This window comes from Bos grunniens, chromosome 6 (assembly GCF_055505025.1).
Source record: "Bos grunniens cultivar Pamir isolate PY7600 chromosome 6, Bosgru_T2T1.0, whole genome shotgun sequence".
In the NCBI taxonomy this organism is placed as follows: Eukaryota; Metazoa; Chordata; class Mammalia; order Artiodactyla; family Bovidae; genus Bos; species Bos grunniens.
The window spans coordinates 53,153,090-53,170,731 of NC_141170.1; positions in this window are offsets into that span (position 1 = coordinate 53,153,090).

Here is a 17,642-nt window from a genome sequence, read left to right on the forward strand (position 1 = left end):
TATAGCCAATGAAACAGAAGTTAATTTTTTTCTGGAATTCCTTTGCTTTTCTTGCAATCCAACAGATGTTGGCAATTTGTTCTCTGCCTGTTCTAAATCCAACTTGTACATCTGGAAGTTCTTGGTTCACCTACTGTTGAAACCTAACTTAAAGAATTTTGAGCATTATCTTGCTAGCATGTAAAATGAGCACAGTTGTAATGTAGATTGAACATTCTTGGTAGCTCAGCTGGTAAAGAATCTGTCTGCAATGCAGGAGACCCTAGTTCAAATCCTAGGTTGGGAAGATTCCCCTGGATAAGGGATATACTACCCCCTCCAGTATTGTTAGGCTTCCCTGGTAGCTCAAATGATAACAAAATCTGCCTGCAATACAGGAGACCTGGGTTCAATTCCTGGGTGGGGAAGATCCCCTGGAGAAGGGATCTACTACCCACTCTGGTATTCCTGCATGGAAGATTCCATGGACAGAGAGGATCCTGGCAGGCTACAGTCCATGGGGTTGCAGAGTCAGACATGACTGAGCGACTTTCACTTTCACTTGCACATTCTTTGGCATTGTTTTTCTTTGAGATTGGAATGAAAACTGACTTTTTCCAGTATTGTGGCCACTGCTGAGTTTTCCAAATTTGCTGGCATATTGAGTGCAACACTTTAACAGCATCATCTTTTGTGATTTGAAATAGCTCAGCTGGAATTCCATCACTCCATTAGCTTTGTTCATAATAATGCTTCCTAAGGCCCACTTGACTTCACACTCCAGGATGGCTGGCTTTAGGTGAGTGACCACACCACTGTGGTTATCTGGGTCATTAAGACCTTTTTGTATAGTTCTATGTATTCTTGCACTTCTTGTTCTCTTCTGCTTCTGTTAAATCCTTGCTATTTCTGTCTAGGTCTTTTCCCTTCTGTTATTTTGCTCTATTTCTTTGCACTATTCACCAAAGAAGGCTTTCTTATCTTTTCTTACTTATCTCCCGAATGCTGCATTCAGTTGAGTATATCTTTCCCTTTCTCCTTTGCCTTACTTCTTTTTCTCAGCTATTTTTAAGACCTCCTCAGACAACCATTTTGCCTTCTTGCATTTCTTTTTCTTTGTGATAGTTTTGGTCACTGCCTCCTTTAGAATGTTATGAACCTCTGTCCATAGTTCTTCAGGCACTCCTGTCTATCAGATCTAATCCCCTGAATCTATTTATCATCTCCACTGTATGATCATAAATGATCTGATATAGATCATACCTGAATAGCCTAGTGGTTTTTGCTACTTTCTTCAATTTAAGTCTGAATTTTACAACAAGGAGCTCATGATCTGAGCCACAGCCAGCTCCAGGTCTTGTTTTTTGCTGACTGTATGGAGCTTTTCCATTTTCGGCTACAAAGATAATAAGCAATCTGATTTCAGTATTGACCATCTGATGATGTCCATGTGCAGAGTCAGCTCTCGTGTTGTTGGAAGTGCATGTTTGCTATGACCAGGGTGTTCTCTTGACAAAACTCTGTTAACCCTTACTCTGCTTCATTTTATAATCCAAGGCCAGCTTGCCTGTTACTCCAGGTATGTGACAATATCTTTAGTATAATTGTTCTCTAGTTTATGAGTCTCCCACCTGGCAGCTCTATGATAGCGCTTCAGGCTCTATGGTAGGGCTAATGGCGCCCTCCCCTGAAAGGACTTATGCCAACACACCGACCCTCCTAGCACTGCTGTTGCCAGTTCTCCTGTGCTGCGGCAGACCACTGCTGACCCATGCCTCCACAGGGAACCTTCAAACACTTACAGGCAAGCCTGGCTCAGTCTTTTGTGGCAGTTACTGCTCCTTTCCCCTGGGTCTTGGTGTGAATGAGGTTTGTTTGTGTCCTCCAAGAGACTCTGGTGGATATGGGGTTTGATTTTAACATCCTTTTAATGTGATTCCTACTGTCTCATTGTGACTTCTCATTTGTCTTTGGACATGGGGTATCTTTTTTTGGTGGGTTGCAACATCTTCCTATTGATGGCTGTTCATCAGCTAGTTGCAATTTTTGTGTTCTCACAGGAGAATATGAGCACACATTCTTCTACTCCACCATCTTGTATATATCATTATGAGGAAAATATTACTTGGAAATTACTGAATATATTTGCTTGCTGCCATCAAAGAAGGAGAACTTCATTCTGACACATTATTTATTTTGAAAAACTGGGCTAGTAAGGCTACACTTTGATACTGGGCTTAAGTATGAATAATAAGTGAAGATAGAATAAAGCTTTCTATTTCTACATGCTCTTTTAGTTGTTGAAGCATTGAATATTTTTCTTATTTGAAATGTATAGAGTACGTAAGCTTGTCATGTATCCTATTGAATAAATGTATATCCGTGATTAGCCATGGGTTGGTTAAGTTTGCATGTCATCCAAAATTAAAGATAGAGATAGAACCCACATCTCTTGGCCTTTGGTCTACTGTCTCATTAGAATTTCACATGCTTCTAAGAAAAGACAACCCTGATCTCATCCCTTGGGATGATGGTAAATTGATAAATAACTGGAGTGGCTGCATGCCAGCTATTGGGAAAATAGGTAAGTTAAAGTCAGGCTGGAGAACAGGACTGAAAGGGTGGTGTGTGTGTGTGTGTGTGTGTGTGTGATCAGTCTAATTTATGTGCATGCACCCACTTTAATGTGATTTGAATATGAGGTCCAGCAATTACTAATTAATAAAAATGACAGAAGCTATCCAAAAAGTATGAACAATAAGTAAAGAGATATCTCTGTGCTAAATTTTTCACTCACATCATTAATTGATGTAACAGATGCAATGTGTGCCATCTTCAAAGATGTGACGTAAGAAAAATGAAGTGGAGATGACAAGCTAGTTCTTAACAGCCATTGTTAAAACAGATTTCAGTAGAAAATTCCCTCTTTTAAGGGAAATTTCTGCTAAATTTAGAACTGTTTAAGTATCATGTTAGTTTTTCATTTGTTACAAGCATAGAAAATAGCATAGACGTTTGACCTACATCATAAAATCTTTAATGTTTTGCAATAACTGCAGTTGCTTTCCTTAGTTGGGAGGTATATTAATTTGAGCAGTTATCTGTTATTTGCCAATAACCTTTTACATTACAAAGAAAAAAAAATATTTGTAACTTCGTTTTCTTCTCCTATCTGGAAACCATAGAAACCAATGCGAAATTACAGCAAAGAAGTTCGTCACTGGGCTATCTCAAGCTGATCTCCATGGAAACATTTCACATTTTCTTGAAATGAAAGATATTCCAATCAGACACAACCATAACTGATGGGTGTCTGACAAATATACCACCACCAACAAAAAGTACACAGATATTTTTATTAGATAATACATTTGGAAGAGTTTTATAACTACTTCATAAATGAGGACATTTAAATGGTAAGTGTGATACCAACTACAGAAATAAAAATACAGTTTTGAAAACAATGTTCTGTCACTCTATTTAAATATTTTTCTTTCTAGATTTTTGCATAAAAGGCAACTTCCTAAAATAGTATGGACTTCGAATTCAGAAAGATCTGTATTCACAGCGTAACTCTGCCCCTTAGCTGTCTGGCTTCTGACTCCTAATTTTTTTATTATAAAGTTGAGGAAAATAATACCTGATTTACAGGTTTTCTTTGCTAATGGGTTATGCTAAATGCTTAATAAGCAATTATGAATTTTTAACTGGTTAAATGAATAAATGAGTGATGGACGTATTGATAAGGGTGAGAAGGAGGATTATATCAGCCTTTTAATGAATGGTTAAGAGATGAAAGGTGAAAAGAGACTAAATAGGTGAAAGAGACCAAATAGGAATGTCAAGAGTTTTGACAATGATTTAATTCTAATAATACAATGATTATTCCTAATTCAAAATTTGAATAATCTCCAAAAGTTTATTTCTAAGATTGCTGTTTGGAGTTTGGGTCATATGAATGGAGTGGAGAAGGGACTTCATCATATTATAGGAGTGAGCCCTAAAATAAGCCCATAAGGTAAAAATCATATTTTCAAAAGTATCTTAAATTGCATGTAAAATTCAGTATCCATTAAATGTGATCTGTTATATAAAGAATATACACAGTAACACATATTAACCAAGACATATACATGACAAATATACAATATACCTCCGTAGAGTGTGAGGGCATGTCCTTTTATGAGAGCAAAGTGAAACCAAAAAAAACACTCAGAAACACGTAGGCTTACTGAGCAGAACAATAAACGGATTGTGTAATCACTATATTTTTGTGTGTGTCTGTCATTCTGTATCTGTGTTCCAGTCTCTTTAATCTCTCCCCATGCCTCTTTCCATTTTCGTGTCCTCCTGTTTGTCTCCAAGCCTATAAGCTGATCTGATTAAATCAAACACATATATGATATGACTCCACTATATTACCATGGAAGCAATATTAAAATTAAGCAGCAACACATGCAACACATGCTGAGTGATATAAAACAAACTTCTATGGGTGATTTCAGATTTTTATTTTTCCAAAAATAAGGAACGCTAAAGGAACATGCATGTTAAGTAAGTTAAGAAGTCATGGATATGCATAAAAGTATTTTAAACACACACAATTTCATTGATTATAGAATGATCAAACTTTCTAAGGAAATAACTAAACATGCATAAGCTGTATAATATGGAGAAGGACATGGCAACCCACTCCAGTATTCTTGCCTGGAGAATCCCAAGGACAGAGGAGCCTGGTGGGCTGCCGTCTATGGGGTCGCACAGAGTTGGACATGACTGAAGCAACTTAGAAGCAGCAACAGCATGTACATTAAAGACCTACATTTAAAATTTTTGCTTACTTTAGGTTAAGATAGGATTTCAGTTATGTTACAATTTCCAGTGCATTACCTTTGACTACACACCTTTTTATCTCAATGAAATAAATTCACATGTTAATATGTGTAAAAGGCATATGATAGGAAAACCTTAAACTACTCCAATTTCTTTCCTTTTCTTTATATATCTACCTCACCTACCTACTAAATAATTTGTGAATCTGAGTTTTTAACTCTTAGGACTTTAGCAATAAAGACATTATAATTTTTACATCACTTAATGAGAATGCTGGCTAGGATTATATGACATCTTGCCAAAGTTTGTTTACTTCATGCATTCTCTAAATTGTGATATCAAGAAAATGTTCTGTTCTGATAGCTCTAAAAATTACCCTCTAATGATACTGAAAAGCTCTAAAAGCTGTTATCCCCAGTGAAATAGAATGGCTTATGACCATAAGTGAATATCCAGTTGCTTCAGTTATGTCTGACTCTTTGCAACCATGTTTACAGTAGCCTGCCAGGCTCCTGTGTCTATGGGATTTTCCCAGCAAGAATCCTGGACTGGGTTGCCATGCCCTTCTCCAGGGGGTCTTCCTGACTCAGGGATTGAACCTGCATCTCTTGCATCTTCTGCACTGCAGGTGGATTCCTTACCTCTGAACCACCAGGGAAGCCCACTGACTGTACACTTATTTTTAAAAAGTTACTTATAAATTAAATTTATAAGTAAGAAACTACCCACTTCATATATGAATGAAAATTAATCTTCAGTGTATTTTCACAGTCAGTTCAGTTCAGTCGCTCAGTCGTGTCTGATTTTTGCGACCCCATGAATTGCAGCACGCCAGGCCTCCCTGTCCATCACCAACTCCCAGAGTTCACCCGAACTCACGTCCACTGAGTCGGTGATGCCATCCAGCCATCTCATCCTCTGTCGTCCCCTTCTCCTCCTGCCCCCAATCCCTCCCACCATCACAGTCTTTTCCAATGAGTCAACTCTTCACATGAAGTGGCCAAAGTATTGGAGTTTCAGCTTCAGCTGAAACTGATCAGTCCTTCCAATGAACACCCAGGACTGATTTCCTTTAGGATGGACTGGTTGGATCTCCTTGCAGTCCAAGGGACTCTCAAGAGTCTTCTCCAACACCACAGTTCAAAAGCATCAATTCTTTGGCACTCAGCTTTCTTCAGAGCCCAACTCTCACATCCATACATGACCACTGGAAAAACCATAGCCTTGACTAGACGGACCTTTGTTGGCAAAGTAATGTCTCTGCTTTTGAATATGCTATCTAGGTTGGTCATAACTTTCCTTCCAAGGAGTAAGTGTCTTTTAATTTCATGGCTGCAGTCACCATCTGCAGTGATTTTGGAGCCCAGAAAAATAAAGTCTGACACTGTTTCCACTGTTTCCCCATCTCTTTGCCATGAAGTGATGGGACCGGATGCCATGATCTTTGTTTTCTGAATGTTGAGCTTTAAGCCAACTTTTTCACTCTCCTCTTTCACTTTCATCAAGAGGCTTTTTAGTTCCTCTTCACTTTCTGCCATAAAGGTGGTGTCATCTGTCATTGATAGCTTGTGCTTCTTCCAGCCCAGCATTTCTCATGATGTACTCTGCATATAAGTTAAATGAGCAGGGTGACAATATACAGCCTCGATGTACTCCTTTATTATAACTTAAATACAAATAAATTTTTTATTTTCCTAATCTGACAACATAGAATGATTTGTTGAGCATGATAATTATTCCATAAATTTAAAAATAATAATAATTTAGCTTTACTGTGTTGGGACAAACAGCATTACAACTTGACTAATTAAAGCATCAGACTAACAAGAAAAAAATAGAGTTTCTTTATTTGCTAAATATTATCCAACTTCAGTGTTCAGTTTTTGAGTTATTACCTCACAAGTGAAGAAACCAGGTAGCTCGGACGGTAAAGTGTCTGCCTGCAATGCAGGAGACCTGTGTTTGATCTCTGGGTCGGGAAGATCCCCTGGAGAAGGAAATGGCAGCCCACTCCAGTATTCTTGTCTGGAGAATCCCATGGATAGAGGAGCCTGGCAGGCTACAGTCCACGGGATCGCAGAGTTGGACAGGACTGAGCAACTAATACTTTCACTTTTTGCTTCTGTAAAATGAAAAAAAAAATGCTATTAGTAGCCTTTAAAAGGCAGTTTCCAAGAGAATTGGGCAAAGAGGAATTTTATATTTTACACAACTATTCTGGTATATTACATAAAAATTTTAAGCAAGATTATTTGCTTTGTCTTTAATTGTGTCACATAATTATGTTGTTGTTGTTATTGTACAGTCACTAAGCTGTGTCTGACTCTTTGCTACCCCATAGACTGCAACATGCCAGGCTTCCCTGTCCTTCACTATCTCCCAGAGTTTGATCAAATTCAAGTCCATTGAGTAGGTGATGCTATCCAACTATCTCATCCACCACCACCCTCTTCCCATTTTGTCTTCAAACTTTCCCAGCAACAGGGTCTTTCCCAACGAGTTGGCTCATCACATCATGTGGCCAAAATATTGGTGCTTCAACTTCAGCATCAGTCCTTCCAATGAATACTCAGGGTTGATTTCCTTAGGATTGACTGGTCTGATCTCCTTGCTGTCCAAGAGACTCTCAAGAGTCTTCTCCAGCACCACAGCTCGAAAGCATAAATTCTTTGGTGCTCAGCCTTCTTTATGGTCCAATTCTCTCATCCATACATGACTACTGGAAAAATCATAGCTTTGACTACATGGACCTTTGTTGATACAGTGATGTCTCTGCTTTTTAATACGCTGTCTAGGTTTGTCATAGCTTTCCTTCTAAGAAGCAAGTATCTTTTTATTTCATGGCTACAATTACCATCCAATGATTTTGGAGCCCAAGAAAATAAAATCTACTACTGCTTCCACTTTTTCCCCATTTATTTGCTATGAGGTGGTGGGACTGGATGCCATGATCTTAGTTTTTTGAATACCGAGTTTTAAGTCGGCTTTTTCACTCTCTTCTTTCATCTTCATTAAGAAGCTCTTTAGTTCCTCTTTGCTTTCTCCCATTAGAGTGGTATCATCTGCATATGTGAGGTTGATATTCTCCTGGCAATCTTGATTCCAGCTTGTGCTTCCTCCAGCCCAGTATTTCACATGAAATACTCTGCATATAAGTTAAATTAACAGGGTGACAATATACAGCCTTAACATACTCCTTTCCAAATTTTAAATCAGTCTGTTGTTCCATGTCTGGTTCTAACTATTGCTTCTTGACCAGCATACAAGTTTCTCAGGAGACTGGTTAGGTGTTCTGGTATTCCAATCTTTTTAAGAATTTTCCGTAGTTTATTGTGATCCACACAGTCAAAGGCTTTCATATAGTAAATGAAGCAGAAGGAGATGTTTTTCTGGAATTCTCTTGCTTTCTCTATGATCCAATATGTGTTGGCAATTTGATCTCTGGCTCCTCTGCCTCTTCAAAACCAGGCTTGTACATCTGGAAGTTCTTATTTCACATGCTGCTGAAGACTAGCTTGAAGAATTTTGAGCATAACCCTACTGGCATGTGAAACAGGTGCAATTTTACGGTAGTTTGAACGTTTTGGGCATTGCCCTTCTTTGAGATTGGAATGAAAACACATTTTCCAGTTCTGTGGCCACTACTGAGTTTCAAAATTTGCTGACATATTCAGTGCATCACTTTAACAGCACATCTTTTAGGATTTGACATAGCACAGCTGAAATTCCATCACTTCCACTAGCTTTATTTGTTTAAATGCTTCCTAAGGCCCACTGGACTTCACACTGTAGGACATCTGGCTCTAGGTGAGTGACCACACCATCATGGTTATCTGGGTCATTAAGACCTTTTTTGTATAGTTTTGTTTGTTTGTTTATTCTTGCATCTCTTCCTAATCTCTTCTGTTTTTCTTAGGTCCTTACCCTTTTTGTCCTTTATCATGCCTATTCTTTCATGAAATAGTCCCTTGATATTGCCAATTTTCTTGAGATCTATAGCCTTTCCCATTATGTTATTTTCCTCTATTTCTTTGCATTGTTTATTTAAGAAGGCTTTCTTGTCTCTCCTTATTATTCTCTGGAACTCTGCATTCAGTTGGGTGTATCTTTCCCTTTTCCCCTTGCCTTTTGCTTCTCTTCTTTTCTCAGCTATTTTAAAGCCTCCTCAGACAGCCACTTTGCCTTCTTGCATTTCTTTTTCTTTGAGATTGTTTTGGTCACTGCCTCCTGTGCAACATTATGAGCTTCCATCCATATTTTCAGGCACTCTGTTTAGCAGATCTAATCCCTTGAATTTATTTGTCACTTCCACTGTATACTCATAGGGATTTATTTAGATCATAACTGAATGGTCTAGTAGTTTCCCCTACTCTCTTCAATTTAAGTCTGAATTTGGCAATAAGGAGTTCATGATCTGAGCACGGTCAGCTCCCGGTCTTGTTTTTGCAGACTGTATAGAGCTTCTCCATCTTTGGCTGCAAAAAATATAATTAATCTGATTTTGGTGTTGACCATCTAGTGATGTCCATGTGTAGAGTCCTCTCTTATGTTGTTGGAAAATGGTGTTTGCTGTGACCGGTGTCTTCTTTTGAAAAAACCCTGTTAGCCTTTTTCCTGCTTCATTTTGTACTCCAAACTCAATCTTGCCTCAATACTCCAGGTATCTCTTGATTTTCTACTCTTGCATTCCAGTCCTCTATGATTAAAAGTATATCTTTGTGTGTGTTAGTTCTAAATGATCTTATGGGCTTCCCTGATGCTCAACAGGTAAAGAATCTGCCTGTAAGGCAAGAGATGCAAGAGATATGAGTCCCATCCCTGAGTCTGCAAGATCCCCTGGAGGAGGGCATGGCAAGTCACTTCAGTGTTCTTGCCTGGAGACCTATTACTGTGATGTTGAATGGTTTTCCTTGGAAGTGAACCAAGATCATTGTCATTTTTGAATTGCACCCAAGTACTGTATTTCAGATTCTTTTGTTGACTATGATGGCTACTCTTATTTCTTCTTCGGGATTCTTCCCCTCAGTAGTATATATAGTGATCATCTGAATTAAATTTGCCCTCTCCTGTACATTTTAGTTCACTTATTTTGATGTTCACTCTTGCCATCTCCTGCCTGACCACATTCAAGTTACCTTGATTCATAGTCCTAACATTCCAGGTTCCTATACAGTATTGTTCTTTGCAGCATCAGACTTTACTTTTACCACCAGATACATCTATAGCCAAGTGTCATTTCCACTTTGACCCAACTGCTTCATTCTTTCTGGAGCTATTGGTTATTGTCTCTCACTCTTCCCCAGTAGCATATTGGACATCTTCCAACCTGGGGAGCTCAACTTCTGGTGTCATATCCTTTTCTGTGTTCATACTGTTCATGGGATTCTCTTGGCAAGAATACTGAAGTGGTTTGCTGTTTTCTCCAGTGTACCACATTTTGTCAAAACTCTCCCCTATGACTAGTTTGTCTTGGGTGGCCCTGCACAGCATGGCTCATAGCTTCATTGCATTATACAAGCTTCTTTGCCATAACAAGACTGTGATAGTTCTTTAATTAATAGACTGCTATCATAGAGAATGTTTGTATCTCTCCAAAATTCATTTTGAAACTTAATTCCCAATGTAATGGTATTTGGCAATGGGATCTTGGGGAAATGATTAGATTATGATGATGAAGCCCTCGTGAATGGGGTTAGTGCCCTTAGAAGAGATCCCAAAGAGTTTACTTGCCTTTCTGACATGTGAGAACTTAATCAGAAGAACCTATATTTAAATCAGAAAGCAGGATTTCATCAGACGCTGAATTTGACAGCAGCTTGATTTCAGACATCTCAGCCTCCAGAACTGTGAGAGATGCATTGCTGCTGTTTATAAGCCACTCAGTCTCTGGGATTCTGTTATAGTAGCCTGAATATACCAAGACAAATGTTTTGTATATTTTACTCATTCAAAATTATTAATTTATTGGGTTGTATTATAAATCTCCTCAGAATACAATATAATTAAATAGTCTGTAGGACAGAATTATTAGCATTTGAAATGATTGTGGGAAAGAGAGTGGCAAAGTAACAAAAAGAAGTATCTTCTTTTATGAGTTAGTCCAAAACGCATGCCACACTTTATTTGTATTAGTTGGAACTGACCGTTTTGTAAAGTTACCTGTCACTAAGCCAATGTCTCTTCAGAGATAAACTTTATAAACTTGGTCAATTTGTCTGTAGTTAGTTAGATAAAATAAGGCTAAGCTTAAAGTTGAAATTTATTTCTTTCTGATTTAGCAGTTCTGTGCAGGTGAACAGTTTAGGGCATTAAGCAACACCATAGCAACAGCAGAAGCCACTGGAAATTCGAGGACAAATAGGAAGCATTCACAGTAAGAAGGAGATTAACACACCCCTTACACCAAAGCAGTGCAGGTTCCCTGTTTTCTCTAAAATAGTACGGTTATAGAAACAGAAAGGTTGTGTGTGTGTATGTGTGCATGATTGTAGTAATAAATTCTATGACCATACTGCAATTACAACCAAAACAAACAAAAACTCCCCAAATTTTAAAACAGAAAGCCCTGCCCACTTGGTGTGTGTGTGTGTATGTATGTATGTATATATATGTATGTATATATATATATATATATATGCATTTCATTATCAGGTATAGATTAGTTCCTTGGTATAACAAGGAGATCCAACCAGTCCATCCTAAAGGAAATCATTCCTGAATATTCATTGGAAGGACTGATGGTGAAGCTGAAACACCAAACTTTGGCCACCTGATGTGAAGAACTGATTCATTTGAAAAGACCCTGATGCTGGGAAAGATTGAAGTTGGGAGGAGAAGGGGACGACAGAGGATGAGATGGTTGGATGGCATCACAGACTCAATGGACATGAGTTTGAGTAGGCTATGGAAGTTGGTGATAGACAGCCAAACCTGGCGTGAGGCAGTACATGGGGTCACAAAGAGTCAGACACGAATGAGCAACTGAACTGAACTGAATAGTTTGGCTCATGCAATGATGAAGGCTAAGTTCCAAGATCTGAAGGGTGAGTGGGCAAGCTGGAGATCCAGGAAACAAAAGTGTAATTCCTGTCAAATTCCAGCAGCCTGAGAACCAGCAGAGCTAATGATGTAATTTCCAGTCTGAAAGTCAGGCAGGCTCTAGACCCAAGGTGAGCAGATATTTCAGTCTGATTCCAGGGGCCAGTGTCCCAGCTCAAACAACAAGAGGATTTTTTATTTGCAGGAAGGTCAGCTTTTTATTCTTTTCACACTTTCAACTGATTTGATGAGGGCACACACATTAGGGAGGGCAGTCAATTTTATTCAATGTATGAATTTCGAATTTCAAATGTTAATCTCACTCTAAAACACCATCTCAGACCTACCGTAATGCTACTTGACCAAATATATGGGCACATGAAATTAACTGTCACACAGCTCATGGGTCAAAGAGTGTTACTGAAAGAGTATGTGTTTGGGGTCTGGCTGCTCACTGCTTAAAAGCCAATGAACATGTCAGGTTGGTGGAAAGGAACATTTGCTTTATTTCAGATGCTGGCAACTGGGGTGGGGTTTGGGGAGGGTGGCAGACATCTGTCCAAAGGCAGACTCGCCCCTGATAAGCAGGGGGTGTCAGCTTTTATAGACAGAGTGGAGGGGAAGTACACAGCACTGTCATCTCTAACATCATCTTCAAATTGGTCATCGGTGGTCTGACCAGCATCATCTTTATTGTTTTAGGTACAGTTAAAGAATCTTCGGTTCCAAGGTCCATTTGCTCCCATTTCTTTGCTTTCAATTCTCTGAATTGTGGCCGCTCATGCCCTGGCTACAGCCTGGTCCTCATAGTTAACTTCTCCACCTGGTGTTTTGGTATCTATAAGACAGCTCACAGAATATGACTCAGAATATTACCTACAACCCTTGAGAAAGAACTAAAGGTCCCTGATGATGTTTAGTGACTTTGTTTATGTTATGTTTGTTATTTAACCCCTTTTGACTGTTTTCCTTTGTTTCAGTATTTCTCACTTCTCTGATTAAACTTATTCTTTGACTAAAGGTTTCCACAGGCAAAGGCAGGCCGAGGACATAGTGGGGGGCGGTGGGATGGGGGGGCAAGGATCATAGGGTCCTGCTCAGTTTCAAGAGGAAGTAGAGTCCAAAAGTTCAGACCTTCCTCAAAATTCAAGAGAACACAATGTATCAGAATTGATGAGATACAGCTAAATTAGGTATTAGATGACAATTTTTAGATTAAATATTTATAAAAATAAAAGTGAAAAGTGAATTAAACACCTCGCAGCTCAGTAAACAAGAAACTTTAGAAAGAATTATATAAAACTCAAATCAGAAGATTTAAATCAACTCTAAAACTGAAACATAATGAAACATCATTAAGAACTAATAATCCAAAGGTGAACTCACTCATTTGAAATGATCAACACAATAAGAGAGAACTAATCAATAAATAATCATATTAATTTTAAAAAATGTGTGGGAGAGGACACATATACTGAAATTTAGAAATGGCAATGTTTTATTCAAACTGAAAAAATATAACAGATTATTCATATTCTGTTTATATATATTATTTACATTTATATATATTTATATTCAATATATTTAAAAATCTAGATGAAATGAATAATTTTCTAGCAAAATATAATTTATCACAGCTCATTTATTCTAAAGGATATATAAACATACCAATTACCTAAGAATAAAGAGATGACTCCAATAAAAAAAAAGAAAAGAAAACCCTGAATAGGCCCAGTTGAGAATTTGGCCAAACTTTGAAAATAAGAAAATCCTCAATCTATTTAAACTATTATAGAACAGGAAAAAATGAAAATTCCAAATTTATTTTAGGAAATAAATGAGTTATAGACCCTCAAATTAAAAAGAATGTACCTAAATTAAAATTCAATCTCAATATCAATGTGGGAATAATACACAATGATCATGTGGATTTATTCCAGGAATGCAATGATAGTTAAATATTGACATTTACATAACCCATTATATCAATGGAACTAGGGAGGTAAATGATATCCTCAGGTTCAAAGATGTATAATGATATTTAACAATGTATAAATTTTTTTTCATTTAAAAAATATTCATGTGTGTGAACATACACACGCACAGACACACACACTCCTACAACCGTTGATCCCAAAGTCAGCATCTTACGTAATGGAAAAGCACTGGGGACTCTGATTAAAATAAAGCAAAAAGCACATATGTTCTCAGCTTCTATTATTATTTAAAATTTTAATTTACAGGAAGTAGCATATACAATTAGTCAGTAAAAATGCAATTAGAAGCGTAGGAGTTGGAAAGAGTTAACTCCTATTTGCAGATGACAGAATTGTGTATGTGGAAAATGGGGGGAAAAAAAAAAACTGATGGAGTAACTACAAACAATAAAAGAATTCCAGGTGAGATCAGATTATAAAATCATAGAGTCAACATTTGAAAAGATAATGTGGTTGAGACAGTTCCACTTACCAAGGAAAAATAATGAGCACATAGAACAGCTATATGTAGAAAAATGTACAGCATGTGTATGTGTGTCTATATGAACGAATGAAAACACATGCCATGGTCTTGGACAGAGAACTTCAGTGTCATAGAGTTTAATCTTCCCTGAGATAATTTTAGCATTAAAGCTTTTCTAGGAAATATTAGTAAACTGTTTTTCTTTAGGACTTGGCAAGTTAATTATAAAATTCATTTAGCAGAGCAGATAATAATCTGGACACATGAATATCCTGGAAGGTAGTGACTGTCTCTCTTAGTTATTGAAACATTTTTCATAATCTTAATTTCTAAAGCAGTGTGCCATCATGTATAAATAGAAGCCAGACCAATATAATGGAATAGGGAACCCATAAATAGATTTTTTATGTGGAAATTTAATATATGACAAAGGTAGCATTTAAACAGTGGGGAGAAGATGCATTTTTAATGAATAGTGTTGGGATAACTAGTCACTCACAAGGAAAATAAATAAAATTGTGTCTACTTCTGACACTTAATACAGAATAAATTCCAACTGGTTTGGATCTGGAGAAAATTTTTTTTGAGTGACAAAAGTTTCATAATTATAAGTCAAAATCAATATACAATGAGAAAAAATGCTGATAAATTTAATGATATAAAGAAATAACTTTTACATTGCAAAACAATCCAATAAAGTAAAAATTACAATGACAATTAGGAGAAAAGTGTTTGAAAATTATGTCATTTTAAAGAGTTATTATCCCTAAAAAAGCCTTATACTCACTTAGGTTGTTACATAATATTGAGCAGAGTGGGAAAATAATTTGAAAAAGAATATATACGTGTGTACATACAACTGAATCGCTTTGCTGTATACTTGAAACTAACACAACATTGTTAATCAACTATATTTCAATATAAAAAGTTAAAAAATAAAAGTCTTCTGAAAGTAGAGAGATAAAAGGCCAATTTACAAAAGAGATATGAACAGATAGTTCACAGAAGAAATGCAAATAGTTCTTATATATGAAAATATTCACAACTTTCCATAAGAGAAATGTGCTAATTACAGCTAAGCTGAGATACTGTTTCTCATCAATCAGATTGACAAAAATCCCTCAACCTCATCAACGTTTGGTTGAGGGAAACGTTGATGAGGTTGAGGGAAAACAAGCACTTTCATAGATTACTATTGGGAATGGAAAATGGTAACATTTCCTGAAGGAGAATTTAGCTATATTTTCCATTTATCTTTTGATCCAGATATCTCATTTCCAGAAATGGATCTCAAAATGCACTGACAAATACATGAAAAAGTATAAACAGCATGCTATTCATGGCAACGGTTTTGAAAGAGAAAAAAAAATAGCCTGTTATTGAACGCTTATTTATTTATTTTCAGCTTCAAAATCCACACGTGTATAACTGACCAGATTTGCAGTCTGGCTCTATTGACCACAGTTCTGTTTGCTCCATGGCTTCTGTTAGTCTCTGCCTGCAGGGGACACTATAACAAACAGAAACTCAGAAAAGGAAATAAAGAATGCTAACTTTTCCAAAACATCTAAAGGATGATTTGCCTTCAGTTTCTTTGAGTGTCACAACAGCAATATTTCTTCACTCCAACAACAAGAACTTGTTCCCCAGTGATTTAAATGCTGCCTTTATCACATAGTAAATGCTTTGTCTGAAGCTTAACTTGTTGGTAATACAGTTCATTTGGAAGAACAAATAATATCCAGGAAAACCTGGACTTTTTACTAAATTGTGTTGGACTAGCTGGTTAACCACAGGAACAATAGATAAAACTGATTTTATTTATGACCTTCTCCACAGGTTTGATTCCAGATGGTTCTGAGATTTAAATATTTTAAAAATGAAATTGTATAACTAGATGAAAATGGGAACACTTATGGGTCACACAGGTAGTAACTACAGAGAAAAAAAAACCTATGACTAGATAGCATATTCAAAAGCAGAGACATTACTTTGCCAACAAAGGTCCATCTAGTCAAGGCTATGGTTTTTCCAGTAGTCATGTATGGATGTGAGAGTTAGACTGTGAAGAAAACTGAGCTCTGAAGAATTGATGCTTCTGAACTGTGGTATTGGAGAAGACTCCTGAGAGTCCCTTGGACTGCAAGGAGATCCAACCAGTCCATTCTGAAGGAGATCAGCCCTGGGTGTTCTTTGGAAGGAATGATGCTAAAGCTGAAACTCCAGTACTTTGGCCACCTCATGAGAAGAGTTGACTCATTGGAAAAGACTCTGATGCTGGGAGGGATTGGGGGCAGGAGGAGAAGGGGACGACAGAGGGTGAGATGGCTGGATGGCATCACTGACTCGATGGACATGAGTCTGAGTGAACTCTGGGAGTTGGTGATGGACAGGGAGGCCTGGGGTGCTGCAATTCATGGGGTCATAAAGAGTCAGACACGACTGAGTGACTGAACTGAACTGAACCAATGACCGGGGAAACAAAGGGGTGAATAATCTGCAGTTATGAGAACTTGAAAGCCTGAAAAGGGAAGTAGCAGAACTGGTACTTAGACCTCTAAAGGAAGGGCACTACTTGGACGGCACTGGCGTCTTTGATCTTCGAGTCCTGTGGAGCTGGCATCCAGGCCTCCAATGAGGGGAGACCAGCAGGTATGTGCTGCTCTATGAGAATTAGAACCTCTAAAATGGAATCAAATGCTCCCTTTGGAGAATTTAGGAAACCATCTCATTTTTTCCAAAGACTGGAATAAAAAATTTTAGTATTCATCCTGCCTCTTCTCTATGAACTCAACTAACGGATAAACAAATGGCAAGAAGTCTCTTTTCATATTATTCTAGCTAATGAATAAGAATAAAACGAGTTAGAATATAACCAGGAAAGAATGGATCTAAGCAAAGTAACTAGTGACTGCTGCTGCTGCTAAGTCGCTTCAGTCATGTCAGACTCTGTGCAACCCAACGGCAGCCCACCAGGCTCACCCATCCCTGGGATTCTCCAGGCAAGAACACTGGAGCGGGTTGCCATTTCCTTCTCCAATGCATGAAAGTGAAAAGTGAAAGTGAAGTCTCTCAGTCGTGTCCGACTCTTAGCGACCCCATGGACTGCAGCCTACCAGGCTCCTCCGTCCATTGGATTTTCCAGGCAAGAGTACTGGAGTGGGGTGCCATTGCCTTCTCCAAATTAGTGACTACTCACAATTGCACTCATCTCACATGCTAGTAAAGTAATGCTCAAAATTCTCCAAGCCAGGCTTCAGCAATATGTGAACTGTGAACTTCCTGATGTTCAAGCTGGTTTTAGAAAAGGCAGAGGAACCAGAGATCAAATT